Source organism: Struthio camelus, chromosome 16 (assembly GCF_040807025.1).
Source record: "Struthio camelus isolate bStrCam1 chromosome 16, bStrCam1.hap1, whole genome shotgun sequence".
Taxonomy (NCBI): Eukaryota; Metazoa; Chordata; class Aves; order Struthioniformes; family Struthionidae; genus Struthio; species Struthio camelus.
In genome coordinates, this window is record NC_090957.1 from 19,185,276 (window position 1) to 19,204,132 (window position 18,857).

Genomic DNA, 18,857 nt, shown 5'->3' on the forward strand with positions numbered 1-18,857 from the left:
GCGAGGAAAAGGACAGTAACACAAATCACTATACTTATAACGGCCATTTCTTCTTTCCTGGACGTTCACTATGTAGTGAATAGTCACTGAGCATCTTTATTCCAAAACCAGTAAGGCAAGGCCTTGCAAAGCCCTATTCTAAAACTACTAGCAATCTTTTGCTTGCTACAAGTCACTGACGCTGCAGTCATTACATGTGCACGGCCACTCTGCGAGCAAAGACCTGTTCTCTGAACTTTCTACTTTCCTCTATTTCTTGGGATAATGAAAAATAGAAACACCATTCTGAGACTCAGAAGCATTTTGAACGATACAGCACTTGTTACAGACCTCATGTTATCTGCTGCTGACCTTAAATTGAGATGTCTATTAGTCAGGGATGATGATTTTTGCGCTCATGAATAATTAGTTTTGGTGATTTAAGAAAAAAAACTTATCTTTTAATCTGAATCTAAATGAAAAATAGCGAAAAGCTATTCCCTAACATCTGTCAGTTTAGCGTAGATTTAGAAATAAAAAGCAAGAGGTATAGTCTCATCTCAGGGAATTATGTGTTCAAATCCCCGTGTATGGAGATGAGAATGTAAGTGTTAACATTTAGAGAGTCTTCTGCTGCGTATCCCAGGCATTAGGATGGCTTAATGAGTCACTGTCTGAAACCAGTAACAAGTTAAAGTTCCTCTCTCACATACCCACATGCACACATTTAATTTTGTGTATAATTACTCACTGCTGAGTAATGACAATTTATTAGCTTTTTCCCATCAAATGTATGAGTTGCTAACGTACAACATGTTGGTAATACACAACGCTCTTCCAAGAAAGGCAAAAGTTATTAGTGTACTAAGTGTTAAATGTAACCATTCATTTTAGGCCCCTCATCTCCCTGTAAAAATATTTTTGAAGTGAATTTCGTGGCTGTGGAAAGCAGATTTTTCTAACCAGAGGATCCCTTTATAAGGGTGAGAGAGCAGCTCTATATCCATGATTACTGTCTGTACAAATGATCAACATTTATATAGTCAAATAAACCATGGCCAAAGGACAAGTCTGTCTTAAAGGAGTGACTGGAGAGCAATAATTTTCGTTTTGCATTAAACACAACATACACTGCTATAGCATTTCAGAAAAATAAAAGCTTCTCTGGTGTAATATTCTGCGTAACAGCTGGTGAATTTCCATACGCAGCTAGCTGTAACACCACGGGCAGAAAACGTGCACAACAGCAACACTCAAGAACTACACAGCACAGTATTTCAGGGACGCATCCGTTCTGACCTCTTCGTGATATAAAAAAGCAAAGAAAGAGATATCAAGCAAAAGCGAAAAAATTCCCAGCAGTCAAGGTGTTATCAACCAAACTAAATTGGTAGCAAAGTGTCATAATGATTCAGCAAAAACACAAGTGCATTTTAAGTACGTAAGCAGTATTTTTGGACCTACTGGGATTTCATAGCTTTGCAGAATTTTGATCTGCTTGGTAAAAATAAAACTGAAGGGTATAAATTGCTTGATGAAAGCCCTTCAGAAAGTCGAGACCATTGATTTCAGGGAGATGGAGAGGGGAGGGAGACAAAATCTGTCCAGCAGCACATTATTTGAGGCTTCGCTTGAGAACCTGCAGTAAGTCTCTAAACTGATACGATTTATGGCAACCTGGCACACATCCCTAGGATTAATTAAATATTCTGTTCTCCCTCGTTACTGTTTTTAAAAAAGCAGCAAGATTATCACATGGATGAAATACTTGAGGATGAGAATTCGGCTGAGAAATGGTTTTACGTTAAAGCAGTTACTGGACGAACTAAGGAAACAGTTCCAGCAGGAGGAGGAGGAGGATTCGGGTCTCACAGACAAACGCTCCCAACAGAAACAGCCTCTTCCATGTGTCGTTTCACAAGTCTCCTCTGTCTCGACTACGTCTCTGCACAGCGACACGGAAGGCGCACGCGAGCACCCAGGGCGCTCTCCGGGCAGACGGGAAGCACGGGTTTCACGTCTCCCCAGGCGAGAGCGGGGCCTGTCCTCGCCTCGGCCAGCATGCGCTGCCATCGCTAGAGCGTTATGTAAGTGGGGGCACCGCTGCCCCCCGCGGCTGGTCACGGATGAGAAGAGCAGGCCCTGCTGCAGCCGGGTGCTTCCATGGAGGCTTCGGCGTTATGAGACGCCTCCCTGCCGCCCCGAGGGCGATGCCGGAGCCGGAAGGAAGGAAGGAAGGAAGGAAGGAAATTCAGACGTGCCCCAGGTACCGGCAGCTCCTCATGGCCGGCTCTGGCCGCCTGTGCAGAGCCCAGGCAGCATCCCGCTGTCCCCGCGCAAGTGGAGTGTCTCACGGACACCTCGTACAGGCCTCGACAGCCTGCTCCCGGGTCTGGGCACCTCAAAGTCTGTTACGGACACGGCAGGTTGGAACGGAAAACAAGGCCTGGAGAAACGAGGCCAAACTGCGCCACCAACGCCAGCCCCCGAACCTGGGACCGAAGCCAGGTCTCGCGAGCCGCAGCCCCGCGGCTGGCGACCAGGCCATGCTACCGAGCAGCACGCGCTTCCCAGCTCCGCGAGTTTTAAAACACCATACGAACAAGGAGCTACAACATGCCTCCCGCAGAGCAGCACGCCGCCCCGCGTGCTGCGGCTCCCGCACCGCCCTCCCCGCTGCCTCATGCTCTTCCCCCCGCTACGCCTCCCTAGGCACTTAATGTACGTCTTTTGGGGACAACATCCTTGTGTTTCTCAGCTCTTTACTGAAACGTTATATAACTTGCGCAGAAGACGAGCGAAGCCCAGAGCAAAGCGGCCTGGGAGGAGGGTGCAATTTCCCTTCCCGCAGCCTCGGCACCAGCGCGCGCTCCCCTGTGAAAAGGCCGGTTTCGCTCCGCGGCACGGACACTGCTAAATGTGGCAAGCGGACTAAGCAAACGGTCGATTCCCATGCTTTTTTTTTTTTTTTTTTTATTTATTCGCTTCTATTTTAAAAAGTAGCATGTTCCCTTGGCCCCGGCGTGCCTGCCCGCCTCCCCTCCGGAGCGCTGGGTTATGTGAAAGTGCGTGTGCCAAGGGGGCCGGAGGCGGGGCGCCGCTCCCCGGCCGCCGTGACATGTTCCTGACGTACTGTGTGGTCAAGGAGCTGGGACTGGGGGGCCTGAACGAGGGCCAAGCCTTGCACTTCAGCTTCCTGACCTGGCAGCCATTCAGAGAGACCCTGCTAAGTGCTATTTCCTAAATACACTAGCTTTTCATAACAATCTTACCACATTGCTTTCCTTTACAAGCTCTCTTAAAAGAGAACTGGACTCCTTCTGGTTAATCTACACAGACTGCATTTGGAAGCCATCAGAAACTGAACTCTAAACAAAACGTTATTAATGTGTTGTAATCTGCCCTCAATGTTCCAGATGAAAAGAAAATGTTTTATAGTTTTGGAGTATACATTTTAATTGCCTTTTAAGAGTGCATATACTTTTAGTGCTCTCTGTTATAAAACTGCAGTATCTGTTTCTTGATAACTGTTGAATGATCTCAGCTATTTTTATTAGGTTTTCTCCCCCACCCTAGTCCCCTTCCCTAAGCTACCACCACTGTAAGGCTTTTTCAGACCGTTTCTGATATTAGGCTGGCAAACAGTTTGAGTCTAAGATAAACTCCATTATAAACAACTTCTTTACAACATCCCCTCACAATAAAAACACTTGGATCCAGAAAATCAGTTCTTTAAATGAACTCAGAATCCAGCTACTTTCGGTAAAAATCTGATCTAAATGAGAACTAAACAGAATTTCCCAGATTTTTGGCCCTTTCCTGTGATATTTGCTCTCAGCGCCTCATTCTCAGCAGAGCCGGAAACGCTTGGCTTAAGGAAAGATCCTGGAGCCCTTGACAGACCAGTTCTGGCTAACCTTGCTGCAGCAATTTGAGACGTTACTGCCCCCAAATGACCATTTTACCCCGCCTTTACCAGGCACTGCCAGCTTCAGAGCAGAGCTGGCAGAAGACGTGGGTTTTCCGGCGCGGATAATGCCGGACACATTGCAGCACCTCAGCCAGAAGCGGCGGGAAGGTGGGTCCGGAGCGCGGCCCTGCCTGCGAGCGGGCCACCAGCCGAGGGACACGCAGCCGTCTCCGCCGCGGGGACCGCCACGGTGTTAGCGTCTGAAACTGCGGCAGCTCTTTGCTCACTGGCGTGAAGAAAAGCCTTTGACCGCAGGTCCCGTGGTTAAGAAATGGAGTGAGCTGTGAGCACGGACTGCCCCGCAGGGGAATCCCCCGCGCAAGCGGGGCGCTGCATCTATGAGGTTTTAACACGCTGAATAACCTCACCTCTGCCCAGCTGGCGCCTCGTGCAATACGGTCTTTCTAGTACTTCAGGGACAAACGGGAAGGGGACCTCCGAGTTACCTGGCGCGCTTTCTGGGTACCTCCTTATTAGAAAGCTTCTTGATAAAATAGGTAGAAATCCAGGTTCATTAAACCAAGCGTGGGTTATCTTGTTCTTTAAGTTACAGTTTCAACAGATGCGAGGAACTCTTAAGGAATATGCTGTTTAAGGAAAAATCAGGCATCTGAACATCACTGTCACCACAGTCACATCAATAACTGTGCTACAAAAGAAGGGATATAGCTATGTAGTTTAGAGATGAAAATACCAAGATTTCCTTTCCTAATATTCCGTTTTATATACCTTCAGTAGAAGTTTCTTCTCAAGACAGTTAACTTTCTTAACCCCCTCCCCCAACATTACCGCTAACCCTTCCCGTGATGTCTCTGACACCTCCCTAAAACCTTCTTGACTTGTAAGATATTATTGCTTGATATAACGCAGGCCAGGATATTTCTGAATTGGACCTATATTTGTTGCTTGGAGAACGATCACTTTTCAAAGTGTTCCTCCTATGCAATTAAAATATTTTAAATGGTAAAACCCCTCTCTCACGGTGCACGGATTCACATACTGCATAAGTGGACTACAATTTATCGTTGTTCTTTCAGTTCTTTTTATCTTCAAAATTATCAGTGCTTGTAATTTTTATGTTGTTTTTAAAAATATTTTTCAGTATGCAGATGTGCTTGTGAAGATTAATGGACTGGGAACACTGAAATCTTGTATTAATCAACTACAAAGCAGGCAACTGTTAAGTAAAATTTTCCGTAATGCTGCACATATGAATTTAACCAGCATTTACACAGCCTGTGGAGAGAATATCCTGCATCTTGGAGGATTTCTTCTGTGCCTTCTCTGAGCCAGTTCTAACCTAACTTTTGCACTGACATCAGTCCTGGCTCTTCCTGCTAAGCTGTGCCCTGAACGCTCTGAAGTCATATCCGGCCGAAGTGGTTATCGTGGTCCCAATAATTATGACTAGCCAATTCATCTATTGTGCCAGGTAATTTTTTTGGCATTGTGATGGTAATAATCATTCCTTATTTGAAGCTCATTTCTCTGAAGTGTTCCTGAGCTCTGGGGACTGGAATCCAAGGTGGGCAGGACCAAAGGTTCAATCCCTTAAGAATCAACAAAGTTATCCTTAAAACCATATGCCATCCCCACTGTATGATGGAAGGATTCCTACCACAAATATTTTTATAAAGACTATACAGAGAGACAAACCCCTACTGAATAATTTGCTTTCTGTAATAGGATAACGCAAAGAAACCTCTGATTGAAAGCCAGTGCGAGTGCACACATTTAATTAACAGCTAGGTTAATTACACCAATTTCGTTACTAATGGGGTCAGTTTAAAACTAATACACTGAGACTAACTTGGCACATGAAAATGTTACCATTATTACAAAAACAACTGATTTCTTGAATTAAGTAATTCCACCAATTAAGTAATTCCACCACGTGCAAAACAAATCATACCCTAGCTATTTGTATATTTTTGACTCATTTTCACAATGCACTGTTTCTCAACGCTGGTATCTGCAAAATCCAACACTATTACTCACAGCAATCATTTCTGAGGGTGTAGCTTTCCACAGTGGTCGAAGAAAGTGAATGGAATTTGCAGAAGTTATGGGAAAATGAGTTCCGTGAAAAGGTTCTGATGAAAGCAAAACTTACTTAAGCTTTCACGTGCTGCTTTTGGTAGAAACCTTTGAGGTTTGAGAAGTTTGATTATAGTTTAAAGAACACCGCCCTGGCTTCTGACCTTTTTGGTTGGTATTACTACAGACAACAGAACTTTTCTCCAGAACAGCAACTCTCTAAATATCTCTGAATTTGCCAAATTCAGAAAGGCCTGGACATCTCACAAGAAAATCGCTGAGATGTCCTAGGATGGTTTCTGGAGCAAGCAGGTTCAGAGAGAAATTTACATACCCACTAATCTGAACGTCCAAACCTTTGGATCTAGTTTGTGCAAGACAATGCAAGAAAACTTGAAAGCAGTGAGAAACAAACACAGAACATGGAGGTCAGAGCTGTTAAACATGCAGAAATACTGTGCCCTGTGTCCATTAGTCCACAGACACGCTTTCCTTTTATTATCTGGACAGCAACAATATTTCATTCACATCCTTTCAGGCATCATGGTAGAGGGGTGACAACGACTCGCTCCTGCCACAGACAGTAAATGTTAAAAGGAAGAAAAAGGGAGGCAGCTACAGCAAGAGATTTTGGCATCGGAGCCCAGAATGACTATGAGCTTGGAGTGCTGGTTAGTCCAGAGCTATCTGACCCTTAAATTGTTCCACAGGGCTTCACTAGTCATGCTAAATAGGTCTGCTAGGGCAAACTGTGGCAAATAATAAAGCAATTGCCCTACAATCAGCTCTTCTCACACCAACAGGTAGTACTGAGGTCAACTGAAACTGTAATAAGGAATCAAGGAGAATAAATAAAAGGCACCGTTTTATTTTCTATTTTTAGTTTCCCAGAAAAAGGAAAATCATGTAATTCTTTGAAAATTAAAAAACTCAAACAAACGCTTCTTTTTGCACGGCTGACATTTTCCATTCAAAGACTAGGGACCTTCAGAATAAATGTTTCTAACAATGATCTCCTGACAAGTTGCACGTTAATTCTGATTGAACAGTTCCTATAGATAGCACTAGTCCTCAAGTGTTTTCTTCTAGAAAGAAATTATGGAGCTCTATGTGCAAAAAAGAAAACCATGGAAATCATATTTAGCTGATCGCTATGCCACATAGTTTCATTTCTCGGGCCCCTTACTGCCATCACGTCTATAACTGAGATTTCATGTGCAATTCTTGAAGTCAAATAATGTTCCATCTATCAATACAGTACAATATAAATCAGTATTAAGTGGCAATTTTTCTCTATGTATATTAATGCTGAGCATCAGAAAGAAGTAGATAAATTAAAAAACACTGCAGTTTGTAAAAGAGGACTGCTTGGGAAATAACCTTTTGAGCCACTGGAAAAATTCAGAGTTCAATCAACTTTATTTCCAGTACAAAAGCAATTAGGTTTTTCCCATCAGAAATCAGATGAAGAAGTAAATTAAGATTTGTCAGTGATGGGAATTCTTAACTTGTGACATAAATAGAATTTGCTTATTATTTATTTCTCAGCCTATGGCCATCTATGTATACCTTTCTTCTACATGGAATTCAAACAAGAAAAAGATGTATTGTAAAGTTATAATAGATACCTGCATTTAAACTGGATTTCCCTCCTTTTTTAATCAAATATTATTTTAATTGACCTTAAAACAACAATAAACCCTCAGGAGTGCAGTTGACTCCTGCTCCACAGACTGAAGACTACAACTTTACTGAGAAAGCTGATTTAAATGGAAAACAAACCATTTGTATCCTTGTTAATCTAAAGAAGCTAGAGCTATTTTTTGTGTGCCTAAATTGTTATTGAGAAATCAAAACGCAGATAAAAACTCGCCTTTTTAGGCAATTCTTGTACACTCAAGCAAACGATTTTACAATAAATAATATTAATTAAAATTAAATAAATTGAAATACCATGAAAATAATTCTGCTTGTTATAATGCATCTGGGGCATCAATAGTGGCTTCTGTAGCAATAGCCTCAAGTGACAAAACAGTTCAAAATCTGTTCTTTCTCTTCTTAAATATTAGGCATATTTGTGAAAGGTTTTATCTTTTGACTTCCATGTTCGATTTAAAATACTCTTTATAGGAAACAGCCCTAGAGACCATCTGTAACAAGGAAAGTCTCTCCTGGCCCCTTGCAGCAGTTACAGTACCTCAGATCAGAATGAGGGACAGCATCCATCCTTTCCTAACAGGCAACCGTGAATCATGCTCAATGACAAACATCCTCTTTCCCAAGCATGCTTCTAAATGGCCTAAGAAATTTCATTGAGGACCTCTTCTCACTTTGACTTTGACCTTTCTTCTTTTCTTTCTCTGTTATTTAATTTGAATTGTTTTAAGGTTGAAGTGAATATTAAGTCACAATAAATCCATGAAGCAGAAAAAAAAAAGAATTAGAGTGGGAAGCATAGTTCAGAAAAGCTCCTGCCATGGCAAGTAACTCCTGCCTCACTCCCTTGGTGATCTGGGCATAAATCTAACCAACAGAGCAAGAGGGAAAAACAAAAAGATGAGTTAGATGAGACCACAGATGAGAAAAATGAAACAGGGAATAATTCTTGAATACATATATTATATTGGCTACCTGAAGTCTAATCCAAGACTGTTTCACAGTAAGTGTTAGAAAACATTTGAAAAGTAAGGTTGCTGGACTGAAACTGTCTCTTGTGGAGACAGTATGTTGCTTTCATTTACCCATGGACCTTTTCTGTTGACTTCTTTTTGGCAGCTGAAAATATATTTAGATTATCTGAAGACAGGTTGTAAAATCTTAGATTCCCTCTGTCAACAGCTAGGTGATCATCTCATCTGCAATACCGAACTGGATCAGCTAACCTCCTGTTTTGTTTTACTACCAATGATATTTTCTTGATGGGTATTCCAGGTACTACAGACATTTGTATCTAGGCTGTAAACCTGGGCCTCTTAAATCAGCAAAGCACTATTTCAGTCATCTCACTATGGCAAAAGGTGAGCCTGTTCAATAGAGAAAAAAAATCAAGGGCAGCAGATGTAATAAATAAAGGATTCCTTTTGGCCAGAAACCAAATACTGTTGCTTGAAATTAAATATTGTCATGCAAAAGACTAATCGGGAGCATCCTGCTTCTTCTCAATGCCATGGCTACGAACTAAGCAAGAAAGCAGCTCACTGGGGCAGCACAGGCTCCTTCACACCCAGGGAGAAAAAATCCTCAATAGCTTCCCCGTGCACACCCTGCAGGTAACCTCCAAAGGAGACAAACTCCACGCTGCTTCTCTCAGAGTCCAGCTTTTGGTTCCTGCTTCTGCAGCGGTACGTCCTGTAAGCTCACTAGTTCCCAACAGTCAAGAGCATTACGGAAAGTGGCGCTTGTGGGAAGTCATGGTTACAGCGAGAGAGGTTCTCTCTTGAGTCACTGCCATGGAAAACTTGGACTATAGGGCCCTTGTATCGGGCTCCGAGCACGGAATCAGTAAACAGCACAGAGCACCCAGGAGATGGGAGTGCAGTAGCTGCCCAGCGTGAGCTGATACGCTCTCTACCAATCGGAGCTTTCCATGGGCCTATGGCACACAAATGTTCCTTTTTAAAATAGCTGCAACTTAAAAGGTCATGTTGTAAAGTCATTCGATTAAAATAGTAATAAAAGAGTAAACATTAACTCACAATTTTTCCTTAGGTCCTTCTTATTTCCAGTTAGTATCATTTCTCCCCGAGTAAGCTGCACCTTACGAATTTGAAGTTTATCTTGATTAAAAATCTTCTCAGTTATAAAGGTAAGAAAACTAATGTCCTTCCATTCAAAAACACCCACTCCTAACTCTCGTAATTCCCACATTATCTTGATTGCAGCAATTGCGTATTAGCCATATTCTTTGCTGCTACTGAGACAAAAGTACACTGAAACATGGCAAAATTGTCACAATAAGGAAAAAAACCTTTTTCGCGTTTTAATGAATGTTAGCCTTTTATATGCGAAGAGGACGAAAGATAAACTCCTCATACAACCTGGTAAACATTATCTAGCTGTTGGGCTTTTGAAAACAGTCTGGATAGTCTTGATTGCTTAACTTTCGATCGTTATGACTCAGTAAGGGTTTTCAGAAAACGCAAACGCTAAACACTTTCTTAAAAGAGAGATTGAGATTAAACTGTGAGCAAGAAAACACGGGGTAGATCATGAAGAGCTGTAACCTGGCACTGCTCCATGTAAATTAATGGAGAGGCATTGATTTGTTCTAGGTAATGACAGGGACTCTATGTTTAGTTTTTGGAAAAGATCTTTCATTTCCTGATCAGCAACCACCTCTCTGTTTCGCACTGCCAGAAAGCCATAGTATGGCTTTGCAAGTGACTAATCAAAACCAATCCATCTCTGCGGGCTGAGCAAAGTGAAAAACAACTCAGGAATGGTCAACACCAGTTTGTTAAAATACAGCTTAACTAATGTCTGTACTTCCTGCGCCACCCACTAACCCCAGAGCAACCCGCCGAGGACTGGAACGCACAGCAAGAGCTCGGCAATCTTGTAGGCCTAAGAGGAGTCTAGTGAAAAGTTTGCTACAGATTTGAATACCACTGTCTTCGGTTTTCCAGCTCATCTGAGACTGAAAATCAGATCAATTCCATGGACCGTCTTACGTGGGCGCAAGCTTTTTGCGCAGAAACAGGAAATATGAAGACAAGAAATGCAAATAAAGAACCAGCAAAACTGCCAAAAAGACAGCAGTAAGAGAAGGGAGATCGAACAACAAATTGCTTGTGTTCTGGTTCCCCTTCGCCGAGAAATCCTGGAGAATAACGAACGTCCACTACATTTGCCACGGAGCGTTGGCAAAGCAGCCTGTTTTGCCCTATGCCCTACAGAGTATAGATACAACTATTTAATCTCATTTATCAGTCTGGAATACTACGGCTAAGCAGCAACTGTAATATCTGGCACTTAGTTCTCTGAATTCAAAGAGTTAAGCTATGTCCTATAAAGATAAAAATCTCCTGTTTTATTATTTTGTAAGGCTGCCTAACAAACGAGGATCCAGCTGTAATTGTAACATTCCAAGCTCAGAAGGCGCCAAGTTTTACTAACTATAATTTAACTGGTCCGGTTGATGCAGTCCAAATTCTTGTTTGGATAATCAGCCTTTGTTTAAATATGTACCAAAAAAAAAAAAAAAAAGCATAGGCCAGCATTAGCCTCTAGGCATGTCATGTGAGCTTATTACCCCGCAGCTTGCAGTAGCAGACACTCGCACACAAGAGGAGGATTATTTTGCTAGTATTACTGTTACGGTAACATATAATCAGACCTTCTTCCCCCCCTCATCCCGCCCCCCGTTTTTCTTTTCTTTTCTTTTTTTCTGCACAATTCACAAGTCTTCTTTCCAAGTTCAAATAAAGTTTAAAGGTGAAAAGGTCAAGAAAGTTTCATGACTGGCTGTTGAAAGAGGGAGAAATATCCAGGGTCTCCCAAGTTTGCATACGCTAAAAGCTCAACAATTTTGTATTTTGCTGCAATTCATAACTGTACAAATCCCTTTTGCTGGATCTGTTTGGACTGAAATTAAACACTTGTTAATAATTTATAACTTAATATAATTAGAAAATAATAATAACTGTCAAGCAACTATATTCAATCCATAAAGCAACTTGAGTGGCTCATTAGCTCATTTGTCAAAGCAACAATTTCTATGTATTTTAGCTCATTTCTACTGGGAAGAGCAGTTAAAGAGCCACCCAGATTGCTTGGAAATCACTTATCCACCAGCTGGGAGCAATTCCCAAATCGCTGCACCTCTTCCCACATCCCAGTGACGCTGGCTCATTTTAAAAGCAGCTGAAGGCCGACTCAGGAGGTGCCCAAACGTTCACCGCAAACAGAAAGGCAGGAGGTACGGCCAGAGCGTGACGTTTCCCCCAGACGCCAAACACGGACCCCGCGAGCCGTATGCTGCACATCATTTGTTCTAAATTTGGTATCCGAATGAAAGTGTATCAGTAGCTCATCACCAAAGTGGCACTCAAAATGAGTCACTTAAGGAACAGAAAATTCTTATTTATTTATATATGCTGGCAGCGGACCTCAGCTCAGGAAAGCACAAGGACCGGGCACGAAGCTCGCCAGTGTTTCAGGTGGTGACGCTTTTCCCCATAACTTAACACAGACAGAAGACAGGTCCTGTTTTCTTCTGAGGAGTAAAACTAACTTCTTTAGGCCACGGTTCTCCTCAAAAGCAGAAAGTGCAGCTCTCTATGCTGGACAGTTTGGGTACTTGTATTGTATTTATATCAAAATTTTCAAACATTCTCCAAAATATGTACAATTTCCTAAATCATTAATATTGTTGCAAGAAATATATTATATTAAGGCAGAACAAAGTAAATTCTACTGCAGAACCTAAACTGATTAAAATCAATGTAATCTCACTACAATCATGTCAACATTCATCAACCAGAGCATCTAATGCATTCAAGATAGAGGTTGCCATATAAATGTTCATTACAACTGATCTAACAGATATGGTCCTCTGACATCAAAGATTACTGTGCACAAGAGAGTATATATTTTTTTTATCACTTTTCTTCTACTTCTGAGGTCCTACGCTGATTCCATTTTTGTTGCATGTGAATTTATAAGGTTAGAAAATGTGGGCAAAGTTTTAGTAGACAAAGTGGAGTTTACTTTAAGTGAACCAAATGAGGAAACTGAGATTGAAAATTAGTGTCTGGTCTCAGTTCATCCATTCTGGCCAGATCCTTAGCTAGCGTAAATTGATTTGAAGTCAACAACTTATGTGTGTTATGGGTCTGCTCTCCTGTTTTCATCTGTTTATCTCACTTCACTTCTAATTTCCTTACAGCACATCTCATGTCTTTCCGTTCCTTTCAACTCCTCCTTCTGAATTTTTTTTCCGTCCCCTTGTCTGTAAACTGGAAGCTCGACATCCATTGCCTTTGTCTCTTCACTCGGTTCCCCCTCCCCAAGCCAGCCTGCCTTGTTGCCATGCTTTGCTTATATTTATGACCTAACTTTCTGAAACACTTAAAGGAAGGAGAGTAGGGCTTCAAAAGTTGTACATACTTTAAAAATTGCAACAGTTCTGAATATATCGTTTAGCCTATATTGAGACTAAAGAGGTACTCAACCCAATTTCTTAATGTGTGGATAGGTTTTGGGGTCCTTTAAAGACATCACGTAAACGAGGAAGGGAAAAAGTGAAACTGCATGGAGAAAACAAACAAACAATCATACAAACCAACAAAGCCCTCTCATGCTTTTCCCAGAAATCAAATAATCAAATGGTGCCTTGTGAGGAACGAAAAGAATATGTCATTCCCTCTAAAGAGTGGAGGTTCTCATAATTCTCTTTCTTTAACTCTTTGATCATTAGTAAAATGTGGAGGCCTTTTTTTTTTTTTTTAAAGTACGTCTTCTAAAACACTTGGGAAAAAAGATACGAATTGATAAAATTGATCTATAACATATTTTCACTTGAGAAAAGTACTACAGGGAGGGATTTTAACAGTTTCTTGTTCCACTGCCTTTACAGTTCCAAAAAAAAAAAAAAAGAAAATAAAAAAAAAGGTATTTTGGAGACAGAGGCCTTTATCCTCTTAAGTGCTGTATATTTCATGCCAATCTCCCAATATAAAGCAGACTTCAGACTCATACCCAAGAGAAATGGCCTCGGAAAGATTAGATTTTCCACCACAAAATAAAATCCTTGTGTGGTGAACCATACCAGCTTCAACACTATCTTCTTCCTAAGTGCTTGTTCGACATGGAGAAATACAGCCATCACATGTCCTCTATTCCAAAATGGAAATGATTTTATCAGAGAATAATTATTCTTCTATTTCTGTGCCAATGAGTTTTTCCATGTGTAAAATAACAATACAGTGACACTAGGGAGGAAGAGCAACCAAAGTCTGGAGACTTTATCTAGCTATTTTCTTACTCTGTACCATTCTGCAATATAGAAAATGACAATATTAGATTATGACTATGCTATGATTAAATATTAATGTACAAAATTCATGCTCATTTGTGTAATAAAAAAACAGCATGAGTGACATATGATGGAGATAAAGAACTTAGCTAGATGTAAAAGTTATTTTAAATCGGCAAAGTATTTTGGAGAGTTGCCTATCACGAGACGTGTGCTCCTAACAGGGAATAGTATATTACAGTGGATTAATTTTGCTCAATATCTAGCAGCTCAACAAAGCTTTCCTATCAAAGATGGTAGGAAACTTTCTTAAATACACATTTGGTAGAAAGGTATTTTACCAATCATCCCCATATTAGAAAACACAGATTTTCAGGATATTTTAAAATCCTTTACCAGTAATAAAGTAGGACATGCAAGGAAAGGAGAGAAACGTAGACTTAATACAATGTAACTGCTGAGGATTAAATTTTAACACCACCAAAGCCACACAAAAAAGAATGAATTCAAGAGTCAGAAGATTAAAACTGCATGTAGTCTGCGCGGGATTGGTACGCCACAGATGGAAACTTTCTTGACAACACACAGTTTAAATTCTAGTTAGGATATACTATGATTAAATACTCTTACAATTTTTGAGTACATCACTTTTTTTCCTGCTGGCTACTATAATACAAAAGACATCTCTTGCAAACATAACTAGTAAAAAAGTGCAAGTAAAAGCCATTTAGGTTTCCAACAAAGACATAAAAGCAAAACAGCTAATGGACATCCAGGGTAGTCAAATCACTTCTGCAAAATCCATTAGTTACTGAAAGTTCTGGAGGGCTCAGATTTTACAGTAAAACCTGTAAAAACTCAGTATCCAGTTTCTCTATTGGGACACTGAGGTGCGAAGATCCAAATGATGTTGGAACTGAACTTGTATATTTGAACCTTCTGAACTCCATCTGCCCTTCATAAATTACTTTACCACTAACTTTTACACGTTTCTAACCTACCGTGCTAAAAAATAAAGAATCATTAAAATAATTGAAAACACAATTAACTTTATAACACTTCCACTGGAATTTGTCTTTGTTCAAACAGAAGTATATCTATAACAGAACTGCAGAATGAGAAAAAGCTTCCAGTAGAATAACATCTGTCTGCACGCTGCTGAAAACAAAGCGCCAGACCCCCCCCCCCAACTCAGCGCCATTTAAACTAAATGAAAATTGCACTGTGCAGAAGAAGACAATTGCTCATTTCCATCTGGAAACACTGTTAAATGGAAGTAAATTCCACAAAATTCCCAACTGATACAAGAACATAATTTTGCATCTTGTATGATTAACGCAAGCTAGCAGCAGCACTCTGCTCGACGTCCTACCAGCAGGAAAACATTTCAATTTTTCTTATCTCAAAAGTACTGAGAGCTGACAAAGTAGAGGCACAGAAGAAGCATCAAGATTACACTGTCACTTGAAGAGCTATTTTTCCATCCCTCTACCTTTAAGGACTTTAATGCCATGCAGCTAGGATAACAGCCAGTTGCATATGGAAAGCAGTGCACAAATTACATTTCACAGTTACATCTTTGCAAAATATAAAGTGTGAATCCCTTGGATTCATAACAATTGAAGTTAAGTGTATTTTTAGAAATATCAGAAACTTCAAGTTGTCCTAATTTACAGCCAAATCTTCCCGGATGTGCGCTAAGAGAGAAAGGGCACGACCACCCCCTGCGGCTCCTAACAAACCTGTGCAGCAGCAGGGCAATTAGAAATACGTCAGTGCAGAGAGGAATCTGGACGCTGCTCGGCTTGAATCTCTGCATACCCTAACGCCCCTCACTTGCAGCACCCAGGAGACAGGACTGCACCTTTGACTGTGAAGGGCAACGTAAATGCAGAGCACGCGAGCTTTGCTGTCCTGCCGGGGAGGACTGGACCCGCTGGGCCCAGGGCTGTGTGGTCCCAGCCCCAGACGCTCCACCGCCTCAGCACAACACGCCAGCGCCAACAGCTGGGGCAGCAGCGAGTATCTTCTCCTCGCTATCGGCTGATTGGGGAGCTGCTCGTGCCTTCCGTGATCCCCTCGCCTTAGGGGCGCAGCTAGCCTGAGACCCTCCGTACTGAGTAGATCATGGATCTCTGCTCCGGCTTCTAACTCAAAATCTTGTGCTGGATGCTTTGCTAGCACACGAAAAACAACTCTTCTCCTGAAGAGCTTACAGTCTTGGAGATAGCTGGAGCGAAGGCAGTTAATTTAACGTAACCCTTTTCCTACAGATATTGCCATTCTGGATTGGACCAACAAACTGGTCTGCTGCAGTTCCTTTCGGCCTCTGATCCAAAGCAAGCGAACAAACAAGAACGACAGGATTACTCAGCCAAGGGGGCTCTGCAACATACACTCTGCAATTCTGTATCATCAAAAGGGCTACAGTAAAATAAGTGTTTGCACTTCTGATCATTTGTATTCTAACAGCTCCCGTAGCTCTGCTGTGCTCAGTGCTATACTGCCCCAAAGAGACACAGACAAGATTTCAAAATGCTGAAAGGAAGCGTCATTATCTTACTGGATCCACAGATAAAGGAAGAGGAAAAAGATCCATGCTCTGTCCACGGACAGAGATCGAAATAGTTTAAGTTTACAAAATTAATCCAATTCAAAGAGAGGACAAAGTCCATGAAGGTTCTTAATACATGTCACGCTGCCTTACGCCGCAATCAGAGCTCATGCAGGAAGGCTGGGGGAGAACAAAGAACAGAACCCCGTAAGATGCCGTTCACCGCGCTTCAGCATAACGTTAACCTTCCCTTGGACATAACACACACATACAGTGAGCGGCTTTCTCATCATTATTTTCGAGACTGACAGCAAGTTTGTAGACAATCATGGGGATTTAGGAGAATAGCTACGATTTTATTTAAAGTACAGGAAGAAAGGAAAGGCTGGTTCACAAGCGAGACAGCACACTCACAAGCAAAACAATGCGCAAAAGAGATGTTACTTTCTCCTACACCTTCCCTGCCTGGTAAGAGAGATCAATGCTCAAAGCAGCGTCTGTACAGGAACTCGTCAGTTCTAGCCCCAATTTTCATAAAGACTTTCTGTGGGTTCAGGAGAGTCCCGTAATTTTTCTGTCTCAGATTTCTCCATAAATGAGGGAACTGCCCATCTTCCTCTCAGAGGAAAGCGATGAGAAACAATTAATGTCTGAACGTGTTTTCAAGAGGTGGAATAGTACAAATATATTTACTGCTCTTCTCTTTGGATTCATATGTTGTCACATAGTAGCTGGACCCAGCATTTCAATTTCTTTTTAAAATGATCTCGCTAAGCAGCAAAGGGACACAGTAGCTTCCATTTACAGGTCACCTCAGGTCTCCTGAACCAAATATGCCCTGGGGTTTTAACGAAACATAAGAATTCCGAAAGCAAAGCATACCGCCTTTAGCACATAAAATGCTTCTGATTCACAGAATGACACAAATGTACAAGAAAAAAGGATCTCTGATTATTTTTTGTAATGGATGGCTCTTAGATGGACAGAATACACTTACGCATTTCTTAAACCACCAAACAGCAAGTGATTTTTAACAATGGGCTTGTGTGAAGTGCTACTTGCTTATCAAAAGACTTACAAAAAGAATTTCAGAGGTTGAGCTCTCACTGTGTTTTAGGTCCTAAACAAAGAATAAGATGTTGTAGCTGTACAAGCGTGCACTCTTTCATATTGTCAGAAAGCTGCCTATTAAAATTTCCCATACTGTGAAACACTACGCTACCACAACTTGTTAATACTTTAGATTAATGAAGCATATGAAATTATTTAACATTGAGAAATATAAATGAATAAAATGGGAAAATAATGCAACTTTCTGAGCTATGTAATTCTTCCGTGAAAGTCCACGCCACAGTTTGCTTGCTCAAACAATAAAGAATAAGATACATGCAATTTAGGGTATAGTTAAATGTGTACTTGCAGTTTATGAAATTACCATGTCCATTAATTATCATTCCTAATGCGATGTGATAGCTGACCACGTGAGCAGTCCTAGCCGTATGAATGCAACACCAAGAGTGTTCAAAGAAACGATCAGTGAAGACTATGCAAGTTAACTCTTACTTTTCACGGGAACAGAGCAGGAGAGCTCGCTAAGTCTGGCTGAAGGATGAACTTGCAAAGCACTCAGGAGAAGTGCAAGCGCTCAGGCTGACTACACACTAGGCATTTTCATACCTCTAAATCAGACTGTCAAAATTGACCTGCATGGGTTTTGGCCTTTCTCCCACCTTTACCGTGTCCCATGCATGAAGAAAGGACCCAAAGGTTTGCAGGCTTGCTTTCCCTCTCACGTTCCCCCTGCCCCAAATTGCCCCAACAAGTTTTCCATCTTAGAAATGAGTTGCATGTTATTCATAGATTTCCAAGCTTTGCAAGAGGACTTTTTGAGGATCACTTGGGCAAATGTTCCATCAGAGAGAGGCAGGTATAAACCTTTAACAAAAGAATTCCTTCGATTAAACTGGTCATAAGTGATTTTTAAGTGTGTTACCATAATAATCTAGAGGGTTTTAAATAATCTAAGTACCTCACTATCTTGCCTAGGATCTACAGTCATTATATATCTCATAAGCTAGAAAGGACCTAAATTTCTGAAATAAAACAAATGGTAGTCAAGAAACCAAAACCAAATCATACCAACCATGGCCCCAAACCAAAACGCAAAAAATTTAGCTATTTCAGAAAAGGTATGCAAATCCAGGTTTCTCTCCATCAGAAATCACTGGTTTTGAACTGCAAGCAGCATCCACGGGTAGATATATGCATGACAGCAACTAAGAGCTATGGTTCCATGTATTGGGTACCTTTCAAAATAGTAGCGATCAATGCTGCCTGTTGCA

At 41.3% G+C, this 18,857-nt stretch overlaps 1 protein-coding gene across 10 annotated transcripts in view; it reads right to left on the minus strand.

The window, feature by feature from the left end:
- Positions 1–18,857, minus strand: part of BCAS3 (BCAS3 microtubule associated cell migration factor) — a 386,186-nt gene that overhangs the window by 97,417 nt on the left and 269,912 nt on the right. The gene's annotated exons all lie outside the window — the stretch shown is intronic.